General features: G+C 42.4%; 1 pseudogene; it reads left to right on the forward strand.

The window, feature by feature from the left end:
- The first annotated feature begins 1249 nt into the window (after positions 1-1249).
- Positions 1250-1844, forward strand: LOC139467489 (uncharacterized; annotated as a pseudogene).
- Positions 1845-12714: the final 10870 nt, after the last annotated feature.

Raw genomic sequence — 12714 nt, forward strand, 5'->3', positions numbered from 1 at the left:
CTTATCGAACAGTTCGAGCGGGGTGAAAATGAAGCTGAGAAATACTTGAAATACACGGCAAATGTAACTAGAGGGGATTTAACGATTTTAAGATCCCACCGAAATGGGCCGTGGCCTATTAAACAATGAAGACAAACGTTAACATATGTTTCAGAGCAGCTTGAACGAACCACTCATTGCCCACAGGAGAGGCTGTTCGACAATACATGCTTGAAAGGGCCAGTAACGAACAGGAGTGAGTATGGTTTTACGGCGCTTTCAGCAATATCACGGCGGGGGTCACCAGAAATGGGCTTCAAACATTGTTCCCACGTTGGAAATCGAATAGGGCGACGAGCGAACGCTTTAACCAGTAGGCCATCCCAACGCCCCGTAACGAACTGGAAGTAGGCAGGAGTCAGACTGTGCATGGGTCCCAGAAACGGTACATCGCATCCAGACCATGGCCAGTCAACCCCTTCATACATAACGTCATGAATGTCCGTGTGAAAAGCCAATAAGGTCTCGTGAAGGTTTTCTGGAATTTTAATGACAATGGCTTTACACAAAGCCATATTTGTGTGAAGGCTGCTCTCGCCAAATGACGCCTTTATCATTGGTTAAAACAACTGAGGAATGTAACAAATAAAATGATGGGTGTAAGCTGAGTTGGGTTCAACGCCGTTTTCAACAGTATTCCAGTTATGTCACTGCGTGTCACGTCGGATGAAAGCCCAACGTGACGCATGTCTCAGGCATTTACCACTTTTGTGAAATCCACGAGCACGGGTATTGTGCTGTTTGTTTGTTGTTTAACGCCGCACTCGGCAATATTCCAGCTATGTGACGACGGTCTGTAAATAATCCGAGTCTGGACCAGACCATCCAGTGATTGATATTGTGCGCATCGATACACGCGATTGGGATCGGTGACATGCATCAACCAAGTCAAGCAAGCCTGACCACCCGATCCCGTCAGTCTCCTCTTACAACAAGCATAGTCACCTTTTACGGCAAGCATGGGTTGCTGAAGACTTATTCTACCCCTGAATCTTCACGGGTCTCTAAACTATTTACTGGATGTGGTTGGTTAGTATGGGATTCACTCTAGTTCTGACTAAGGAAGCTGATGATGATTCCTAAGATGTATCTAGAAGAAAGAAAAGTGATAAGCACCGTTGAAGTTACAACATATCTCATGCAGGCGTTACTTACTTCTTATTTGCAGTTGGAAGGATGGCTGACGTTCTTAACCTACATGTAGGTGTCGATGAAGACGAGATTCATGCCAAATATGGACTACCCTGCCTCCCTTAACACTAAGACCTTTCCATCGAGACGGGAATATGAAGAACAATTGGCGCACACACTTCACAGGGTGTATAAATCGTTTGCTTGCCCTTTTAGGAAATGTTACGATTTTCGTTCTTCACTTAAAGGTTTTAAGTACCATATTGCACACAAGCATTTGAATTCAAATGTCATTACTTCCCATGTTGAACATTGAACAGACGTGACTGTTGAGGTGGAACGGAAAGAAAATGTCATGGACCCTGTTTTCTTAGTGTGTCCGGGCAATGGGCAAGAAGGCGGCTAAGAAGGGGAGATCAGCGAAAGTCTCTTCCTCTTGCTCTAACCTGTCTGGTCCAAAGTCACTGAAATTAAATGTGAGAAACAAATTGATTCTGTTCCTCTGTCATGTTCACCTTCAAATATGCCATCCATGTCTGATCTACAGATAGAAATTGCAGCTCAATACTGTGTTGCAGCAGGCTCTTGTCGATCGCCATGGTGCACATTGGCCAGCCTGCCTCAATATCCCCATAAACAGACCCCAGGTGGATGAATTCAAATTCTGTCTTTGAGATAAGATGTTCTTGCCATTATTTTTTTCATAAAGGCTCTTATTTTATTTTCCCTCTTCATTTCTTCGTGATGTATTCTGGTGTTCATTGATTCATGTGGAGAACAGCCGAAAGCGTATCCTGACAGTAAATACTTATTCAAGAACTGTGTTTCAAGGAACTGAACTGTATTTTGAGGAACCGAAGAATGTGTGTTCCAAAGACTGAGGACATATATTTCCCTGTAAATGACTACCTTGTGATTATAAGAATATGATTTCATTATCTAAGGATCTTAATTCTTGGACTTCCATTTTTTTTTATATATGTAGGTATTATAAATGTGTCCATGATTAAGTAACAAGGTAAGAGATCATTACTGTATATGATGTAAATATAACATGTTCTAGGTTGAATAATTGTTTAACAACAAACCCCATTCTTCCAACTGCCTGAGTGAGTGACTGAGTGAGTATGGTTTTCCGCCGCTTTTAGCAATATTTCAGCAATATCACGGCGGGGGACACCAGAAATGGGCTTCACACATTGTACCCATGTCGGGAATCGAACCCGGGTCTTCGGCGTGACGAGCGAACGCTTTAACCACTTGGCTACCCGACCGCCCTGAAACTGTGTATGGGGTGAATAATTGTTTTACAACAAACCCCATTCTTCAACTGCCTGAAACTGTTAGGGTTGAATAATTGCTTTACAACAAACCCCATTCTTCAACTGCCTGAAACTGTGTAAGGGCTTACTGCAAGAGAAAAAACCAACATGAATATTTATCTATGAAATAATGGATTGTTGATGTAAATATGTTAACTCGGGACGAGTCTTCTATTACAAACGGGGCTATTGTAATCCTCAGTCTCGGTCGTAAACATCGAGATTTTCGGTTTTCGCCAACGTTCCCGAAACCGTTTTGAGTGAAAGGACTATATATATATTGTTGGTATAAGATTAATTAAGTGTTTCATCCTAATATGTTACAGTCATAGTCACATGTAGTTCCAGTGATCGGCTCAAATAGTTCCGCGATCTACTTGCGCTTACCTCATCTAAAGTTGTTGTAAATATGTTAACTCGGGGCGAGTCTTCTTTTACAAACGGGGCTATTGTAATCCTCAGTCTCGGTCGTAAACATCGAGATTTTCGGTTTTCGCCAACGTTCCCGAAACCGTTTTGAGTGAAAGGACTATATATATATTGTTGGTATAAGATTAATTAAGTGTTTCATCCTAATATGTTACAGTCATAGTCACATGTAGTTCCAGTGATCGGCTCAAATAGTTCCGCGATCTACTTGCGCTTACCTCATCTAAAGTTGTGTATTTCATTCTGAGATTGTTTCAGGCATCAAATCCACTTATGTAAAATTATTTAGTCCAAAATACTTACGTAAACACCTTCTTGGACATGTTATTGGGTAGAAGTAACAGACTCAACGGAAGTTTGTAGTTTTTCGGCCCAACGAGTTTATAGAAATTTTATGGTTGGTTGGTTGTTAAACGCCGCACTCAGCAATATTCCAGCTATATGACGGCGGTCTGTAAATAATCGAGTCTGGACCAGACCATCCAGTGATCGACATCATGAGCAACGATCCACGTAATTGGGATCGATGACATGCATCAACCAAGTCAGCGAGCCTGACCACCCGATCCCGTTAATCGCCTATTACGACAAGTATAGTCGCCTTTTACGGCAAGTATGGGTTGCTGAAGACTTATTCTACCCCGGAATCTTCACGGGGAAGAAATTTTATGATTCCATAGACCTATTTTACAGTTTTTAAAATACCTACTGTGCAGCAACATCGATAATTTTTCTTTTAAAGCTTATTAAACGAGAGCTAGAATTGGTAGAAATTACTTATCTAACAGTCAAAACTGACAAGCGTCTAAATAGAGGACGACTTGCAGTTAGTTCATGTTTATATTGAAATTGTAACTGCCATAAATAATAAGTAACGATTTTAGCTGACTTTTATTATTTGTTGCAGTTTTCTTTTAAATCCGTTTAAACAAAATCTCTTTGAATCTGGGTTGGGATGGGACAGAAACTATCCTGACGACGAGCGACTAACGGGATTGGGTGGTCATGCTTGCTGACATGGTTAATGAAAGTCCTCGATCCCAATTGCGTGGATACATGCTCATGATATAAATCACTGGATTGTCTGGTCAAGACTATTATTTACAGACCACCGTCAATAGCTGGAATATTACCGAGTGCCGCGTTACACAACATACTCACGCATGTCAATCACTGGATTGTCTGGTCCAGATTAGTTTATTTACGTACCGCCGTCATATATTGGTTGGTTTGTTGTTTACGCAGATATGTAATATTGCAGCTATATGGCGGCGGTCTGTAAATAAGCTAGTCTGGACCAGATATTTAAGTGATTGATATCATGCGCATCGATCCAAGCAGTTGGGATACGATGACACGCTTCAACCAAGTCAGCGAGCCTGACCACCCGATCCCGTAAGTCGCCGCTAAATTGCTGAGTGCAGCGTTATACAACAAACAAATAAAGAAGCTCATTATGTCAATCGCTGGCTTGTCTAATCCAGACGCGATTATTTTCAGACCGCCGTCATAAAGCTGTGTGTGGCGTTATACAACAACCAAATAAACACAAGGATTTTTGGAATAGCATGTCTCTTACAAAGCGCTTTTATACTCATGAATATATATTGAAAGGTGAGGATCCCCCATTCCTGCATCCCTTGTGATGAAAGAATCACGGTCAAGCATGTCCTCGGATCAATATTGCAAAGTTTCGGCTATGAAGGACACAGGTAAGTACTTATTTCTTTCTTGGTTTTTCTAAAGGAAATTGAATTAATTCCTTGATTTTGATAGCTTTATTTTTTTTTACATAAATAAGTAACTTTTACAATTGTTAGTATGAATAGGTCTTTAGCAACCCATGCTTGACGTAAAAGGCGACTAACGGGATCGGGTGGTCAGGCTCGCTGACTTGGTTGATGCCTAACTAGTGGCTATATCCTTAAAGGGGTTAAAGTAGTGTAAAATTGTCCCCATGAGAGGGTATGTAAAGTGGCCCATACACGATCAATTTAAGTGACAATATAGATTATTGACAATAATATTGACGGTTAGTGGGATGTATTGAAGCAAAATATGATATTGCACAATATATTGATGAAATCAAAACTCTGTAGATTTTTATTAAAGGTTCCTCAATATTATCGATCAATATTTCATTGAGGGTTCAAACTTCAAAGAGAAAACATGTCCTCTCTAAATAAAGAAGAAGCAGAAAGAAGATTCTTACTTGAGTGCATAGATGTCTATAGAGAATTGCCAGCCCTTTGGAAGGTCAAGAGTGTTGACTACAGTAACACAACAAAAGAGGAATTGGCATATGAAAAGCTTTTATTGAAATATCGTGTATATTTTCCAAACGCAACAAAGGAAGAACTTAAAAGGAAATTCAATGCTCTACGCACAAATTTGCTGAAATTGCGCTCATGAACTTAAATCTTAAAAGGAATTTCCTGTCGCAAGAAAACGTAGTGTAATAGATAGACGTTCAGTTGTGATATTGGTTCTCTTATGATTGTTTTCTTCTTTTGAATGTATGGAGTAAGTAGTTCTAGGAGTTTTAATCATTAAAAGCAATTTCATCCAATCGTAGAACATTTTTGTAATCCATAGGCTCATTTTCTCTCTGTTCTTTCAACAAGTTCATGTGTCCATATTTCTTCTGTTTAGGAACCATTTAGCCCATTTTCTCCTTTTTCTGGAAGATTTTTCCTCAGTTAGCACACGCCAAAGCAACAGCAACGCAAGGATCCATCTAGTTGCACTGACAGATGTTTCACAAACGAGCACAATATTGAACAATAACATTGTGCAATTGGTGGACAAGCGAATATTGTATCATTAGTATTGTACCAATAATATTGTAAATCATATTGATAGTGTAAGGGCCACTTAAGACCACTTCTTTCATAGTATGTTTATTTCAGCCACGTTTATAATCGCAGTATACATGTTCCTTTAAATTTTGGCTAAATTTGTCAATAATCGCCAACAGCTGAGGGAATGATGTAAATCAGACTGGGGTCCATGCACGTAGCGACCCGTGAATATTCCGCGGTAGAATAGGTCTTCAGCAACCCATGCTTGTCGTACAAGGCGACTATCGGGTAGTCAGGCTCGCTGACTTGGTTGATGCATGTCTTTCGATCCCAATTACGTGGATCGATGCTCATGATGTCGATCACTGGATTGTATGGTCCAAACCGCCGTCATATAGCTGTAATATTGCGGAGTGCGGCGTTCAACAACAAAACCAACCAACCAGCCATGCGGGTAGCAAAAGTACTGCAAGTCCCCATGGACCCTAGCATGATGAATCTACCTTCAGATACTGGCGATCTATGGCCCTTTTTTTCGTAATAATGTTTCATGACTATTTAGTGATATCTTTTTATTGTTGTATGCAATTTTTAAACATTAAATCTGTGATATTCTAGTAATTTTACTGTCTATCGCTGACAGGTTTTTATTTGGTTTAAATGTAAGTATAAATACAGGATAACTTCCCGTCACTATATGGCTGAAATATTGGTTGGTTTGGTTTGTTGCTTAACGCCGCACTCGGCAATATTCCAGCTATATGACGGCGGTCTGTAAATAATCAAGTGATAAATATCATGATCATCGCTCCACGCAATTGGTTGGTTTGTTGTTAAACGCCGCACTCAACTATTTATGACGGCGGTCTGTAAATAATCGAATCTGGACCAGAAAATCCAATGATTAATATCATGATCATTGATCCACGCAATTGGTTGGTTTGTTGTTTAACGCCGCACTCAACAATATCTCAACTATTTATGACGGCGGTCTGTAAATAATCGAATCTGGACCAGACAATCCAGACAATATCATGAGCATCGATCCACACTATTGGGATCGATGACATGCTTCAACCAAGTCAGCGAGCCTGACCACCCGATCCCCATGAAGATTCCGAGGTAGAATATAGGTCTTCAGCATCCCATGCTTGTCGTAAAAGCAGGATCGGGTGGTTAGACTCGCTGACTTGGTTTGATGCATGTCATCGATCCCAGTTGCGTGGATCAATGCTCATGATATTAATCACTGGATTGTCTGGTCCAGACTCGATTATTGACCGCCGTCATATAGCTAGAATATTGCTGAGTGTGGCGTTAAACAACAAACAAACAAAACAAAGCATACCAACAGCCAGGTTTCACCCAGCTTATGTCAAGTAAGTCATCATTAAAGTGGTCAGAGTGTGTGGGTGAGGACGAGAAACACCTACCTGAACCAAGGAAGCAGCCCGTGTTTATTGCTGACACTAACGACACTGAAAAGGCGTCGCCAGTGACAGCGAGTAACTCGATATTGTCGAGACCATTCGACAGGCCAGTGCCAAACGCTAGAAACTGGATCATGAAGGCCGACAAGATTATGGCCAGCCCTCAGTATCCTCCATTCACGTCCTTGATCATGATCCTAGTCAAACGTCCACGGGCATGGAGGAATTAGGTTAGAGAATGTTGTACACTGTGTCTCACACAGAGGCCACAAGGGGTCCTTACTGGCCCCAATACACTGCAAACAATTTATCAATTTCTAAAGGGAAGTGTATGTACGCATCACAAGATGCAGTTGGACAAAGTTAACTGGTGTGGAAATCCATGATGTTCATTCATTTCTGGCACCTCAGAGGCCATTCAAATCCATCCATTAGTGTTTGACGGTTAAAGCTTTCTCCAGATCTGATATTCTAAGATTCGGTCAGAGACTCCTCTGGTACTTAAAGGTTGCTCCAGATCTGATATTCTACGTTTCGGTCATGGACGTTGATTCAGTCATAAGACTGCAGAGGTGTTTCGAGGTTGAAGTTGCTTCAGATCTGATTTGGTCATGAGACTGCGCTAGCTTGTGTTGGCAATAGTAGTTGCAATTAACAACTGATCCGGAATCGGTGTTTGGACAATAGTATATCCCTTGTTTCTACCGCTGCAAACTCCATGCTTGAAGCTGAATCGATGCACACACCACAAGCGTTGAAGTTACTGTGATCTGTCATGGCTGCATTCCTGAAATTAAATGTAAAGTCAGTGAGTCAGAGAATGTTAACACAGCATGATGGGCTACATTAGTGAAAGAGCTTTCTGTAGAGTCGACGGGGCACTGTAACTCTTCTCCTTTTTTATTCAACAGTCTGAAATATCAGTAACAGCAACCATTTGAGATCCTGTTCACCCTAATAAACACCCCATGACCATCTTTTGGACTAGTCTGCAAGCCATCTTCATTAGTGCCCCGCACAAAGCCAGAGAGCTTATATGACAATTTGTAGTTTCTGGTGTATATTACTCAATAATTTCAAAGTGTTCATTTAACATAATATGCAGCTTTTCCATTGGATGTGAACTCTGTAACATGACCACGAAATTGACATTCTTAGTGTACGAATGCCACATTTTGACTCTAAAATGTTTTTCTCAAGACCATATTCTTAAAGTGACGTAAACACTGACAGACTACTTCCCTATTCCTGGGGAAACCCTGGAAATTCCCTAGCACGAATACATACAGAAGCAATGTTTCTGATCACTGAAACCCTTTAATCTTGAACTTAGCATTTTAGCATACACTAGGATAAGTTCTTGTTGGTTGTTTTTTGTTTAACGCCGCACTCTTCTCAGCTGACAAATCAGCACTCATCTGCTCCATATGACAAAATCAAGGAAGTAATTCAAACGTTTTGTTTGTTGTTTAATGCCTCACTCGGCAATATTCCAGCTATATGACGGCGGTCTGTAAATAAACGAGTCTGGACCAGACAATCCAGTGATTGACATCATGGGCATTGATCCACGCAATTGGGATGGATGACATGCATCAACCAAGTCAGCGAGCCTGACCATCCGATCCAGTTGGTCGCCTTTAACGACAAGAATAGTCACCTTTTACGGCAAGCATGGGTTGCTGAAGACCTATTCTACCCGGATCTTCAACCAATTGTGATCGATGACATGCATCAACCAAGTCAGCGAGCCTGACCACCCGATCCCGTTATTCGCCTTTAACGGCAAGCATAGGTTGCTGAAGACCTATGCAACCCTGGAATCTTCACGGCTGAAATATATGCCGATGAGACGTAAAGCTTAAACTCACTCACTCTCAAGTTAAAAAGTAACTGCATTGTTCAACAACATTGCCCATAATCCATAGAGTCGTTAACCTCGTGATACATGACACAAATGTTATGTTGGATGCAGGGAACCATATACTATCCACTGCTGTTTTAATCGTCTGCGTGTCCGAGAAGTGGAGCCTGAAAAGTAACCCAAATGCCCGCTTATTCACAATCCGATGTTCTGACATGTGATGATTAATCTTTCTTTCTTGCTGAGATAAATGACCATTATCACGAAAAGGAGCCATCTGCACAGAGGGTAAGCCGCATCCGCTAGGAGGTTGTTGTCATTATTGCCCCAAACTGCAAATCGTCTTTTCACAAATCCGAATTGGAAGTACTCCATCGTCATGACAGCTACCAGGAAAGTCGACATAAACTTCTCTGAAAATCATCATCTGATTTACAAACAGACTGTAGTTAGTAGAGTCGATCTGAATTTAAACTGGGGTTTCTGAGTGTCAGGAAATATGTTCCTCTTGCCGGAAGTGATCAACATAAGAGTATTGCATCGACAACTCTGTGCTGTCACCCCAAAACGATCTAATTTTTGTTATCAGTGTTATCATTTTCATAGGGGGCACGGGTGGCCCAGTCGTCTAAGACGCCACGATTCGCTGTGCAGAGTTGCGTCCCTTGGGCACGCCAGAAGCCTATGATTGTGGGTTCGAATCCCGGTTCGCCCCAATTATGTTTCTAGGTTTGTCAGCACCATACCCGTGCTCGTGGGTTTCACCGAAGTGGTAAACGTCTGAGACCTGCATCACTTCGGGCTTTCCTCCCACATTAAGCTGACACGCCGCGATATAACTGGAATACTGTTAAAAGCGGCGTTAAACCAAACTCACTCACTCACTATCATTTTCATAATTGTTCGGGATTGTTACGTGTTGAACCCGTAACGATCCTGGGTGGATTAGGTCTTCAGCAACCCCAGCTTTTCGCGCTTGCTGAATTGGTTGATGCATATCATCGATCCCAATTGCATGGATCGATGCACATGATATTAATCACTGGATTGTCTGGTCCAGACTCGACTATTTACACAGCTGGTTGATTAATCGCTGAAGTCAGCAATATTCTAGCTATTAACATTGAGCAGTTATTCGCTAGATGGGTATATAGTCAGCATTTATCTTACATTCCACCACTTATCCATCCTATAAGTAACCATACTTGTAATAGTCAAAACCCGTCAAGATTCCGGGGTAGAATAGGTCTTCAACAACGGTATGCTCGCCGTAAAAGGTGAATATGCTTGTCGTGAAAGGCGACTAACGAGATCGGGTGGTCAAGCTCGCTGACTTGGTTGAAGCATGTCATCGATCCCAATTGCGTGGATCGATGCTCATTATATTAATCACTGGATTGTCGCGTCCAGACTCGATTATTTTACAGACCGCCGTCATATAGCTGGAATATTGCTGAGTGCGGCGTAAAACAACCAACCAAATGTAATAGTCAAAACTGACCTCGCACATGCAATCCACCATTTACTTCCGTGTTTATCAGCAATGGCAACTACGTCACTTCCGTTACATTCACGTGCCCTACGTCACGTTCCCTGCCTTACGCCACTTCCTTTCACTAAAGTGTCGTACCGTGCTCGCTATCATTTGTGGCTACTCCTTTTGCGCTGCCCATTTGCCACCATTGAATGGTCAGCCATGCTGCCGCGGCTTGAATGGCGTGGAGCCAACAACGTTCGCGCCATCGAGATTAAGCGCAAGAAGCTTAATCGCCGCATCTCCAACATAGTCAAGGGGCAGCTGGGTGGCCAGGTTGTCGCTTTTACCCCAAAGCCGGAACATTTTGTGGATAACGTCCACCTCACACACGCCGGGATGGAGGCCCAAAATGCTGCACTGCTGAAACAATCATAATTATACTAACAAGGTATAGCCTCTTCCTCACCCCCCTCACACTTACTCTTACCGTTGTGGATGGCAGTCCCGTTTGTCATGGTGCCGGCGGGACAGCATATCAATATCAAATTAACACTGGGTTCTTGGCTGCTGCTTCTACAGCAGATTTCCGCGGGAGGGAGTATAAAGATCCCATTCCTATACCCGTCTGCCATGCCACGGCGGAGGGCCACAACTATGCTGTTCATGCATGCTGTCCCGTCGGCGCCATCCACACCGCGCCCTATTTTCATCCACATTCCTTTTTTTTCATTGCTGGTAAACTTTACAGCATACCTACATACAATATCACTATAAAGGTCTGCATATATAAATGATCGAGTCGGGACCAGACAATCCATTGATTGACCTGGTGAGCATCGATCCACGCACATTTGGATATTAAATGCTTCTTTCAAGTCAGCGAGCCTGACCACCCGATTCCCGTTAGTCGTCCTTAACGACATGCGTAGTCACCTTTAATGGCAAGCATGAGTTGCTGAAGACCTATTCTACCCCAGAATTTTCGGGATCGGGTGGCCAGGCTCGTTGGGTGACGCATGGTCATGATGTCAATCACTGGATTGTGTGGTTCAGATTCGATTATTGTTGACCGCCGTCATATAGCCTGAATATTCCTGAATGCGGCGTTTAACAAAAATAAACCAACAAATCATGTTGAAGTCAATCACTGGATTCGAAGATTCGATATTGTTATCTCATTGCTGGAATATTGCTGGTAGTGGCGTTAACCTACACAGAAATCTGTATTATCAGAACTGGCCAATGTGCCATAGATAGTTGTTTTTCTGTGGATACATTTATTCACCCTCCAACTCTTTCACATTGTGATTCAGGAAGATTTTGTACATAATTATGCATTATTGCAGGATATTACAGCGAGGGCCCACCTACCTGAGGAACTTGGGCTATGTTGAAAGAATGACACAGACGCAACAGTGGATTTAATGGCCGAGGGTGTGGAGGTTCTAAAGGCCAATTTAGAAATGGAATAAATACTATTACAGGCCTAAAAGGCATAACCATGCCAGGCCAAATTTCGCTATGTGGCGACTTGAGTCGCCAAACATATTTGTTAATAGATAATTAATGCTAAGGCCCAAATGGCGGAAACGTCACTACCCGACCACAGCTGCGGGTCTAAATGGGAGCGAGCGCCGCCAGGCCAAATTTAGTTGTTAATATATACTTAATGCTTCGGCCCAAATGACGGAAACGACGCAACCCGACCAACGCTGCGGGTCTAAATGGGAGCGAACACCGGCAGGCCCAGCTATGTGGCAATTTGCGTTGCCAAGTATAATTGTTACTAGATTCCCGAGTGAAAGACTGGGTTCCAACTGGTAAGATGGTAACCCAGTCTGAGTTCCCGCTGGAAAGCAGGTAACCGGAAACCCTAAGTAGTTTTTTATATCAATATAAATTAAGATAATTTAGGAGGTAGCCCAGAAGAACCACGACACTTAGCACCAAAGTGCTACCCACGGCCGCGGATGATGATACGCGTGCCCACCATGATTGCCTCATAAGAAAGATGTCTTACCTTTATAATTACCTACTTGCAAATTGGGACCAAGGCATTATCAATATCCTTGTCGAAAGCTTGAATCCCTTTACAACTAAGGTGGATTCCCTCCCACTGGAACCAGGATCGGTCAGTGGCCACTATTTTGGTATAGGGGATAAATGAGAATTTAGGAAGGTCGCGGAGACGATTGGCTAACCGCCTATTCAGCTGCTCTTT

Source organism: Haliotis cracherodii, unplaced genomic scaffold, assembly GCF_022045235.1.
Source record: "Haliotis cracherodii isolate W230 unplaced genomic scaffold, xgHalCrac1.p SCAF_2, whole genome shotgun sequence".
Classification (NCBI taxonomy): domain Eukaryota; kingdom Metazoa; phylum Mollusca; class Gastropoda; order Lepetellida; family Haliotidae; genus Haliotis; species Haliotis cracherodii.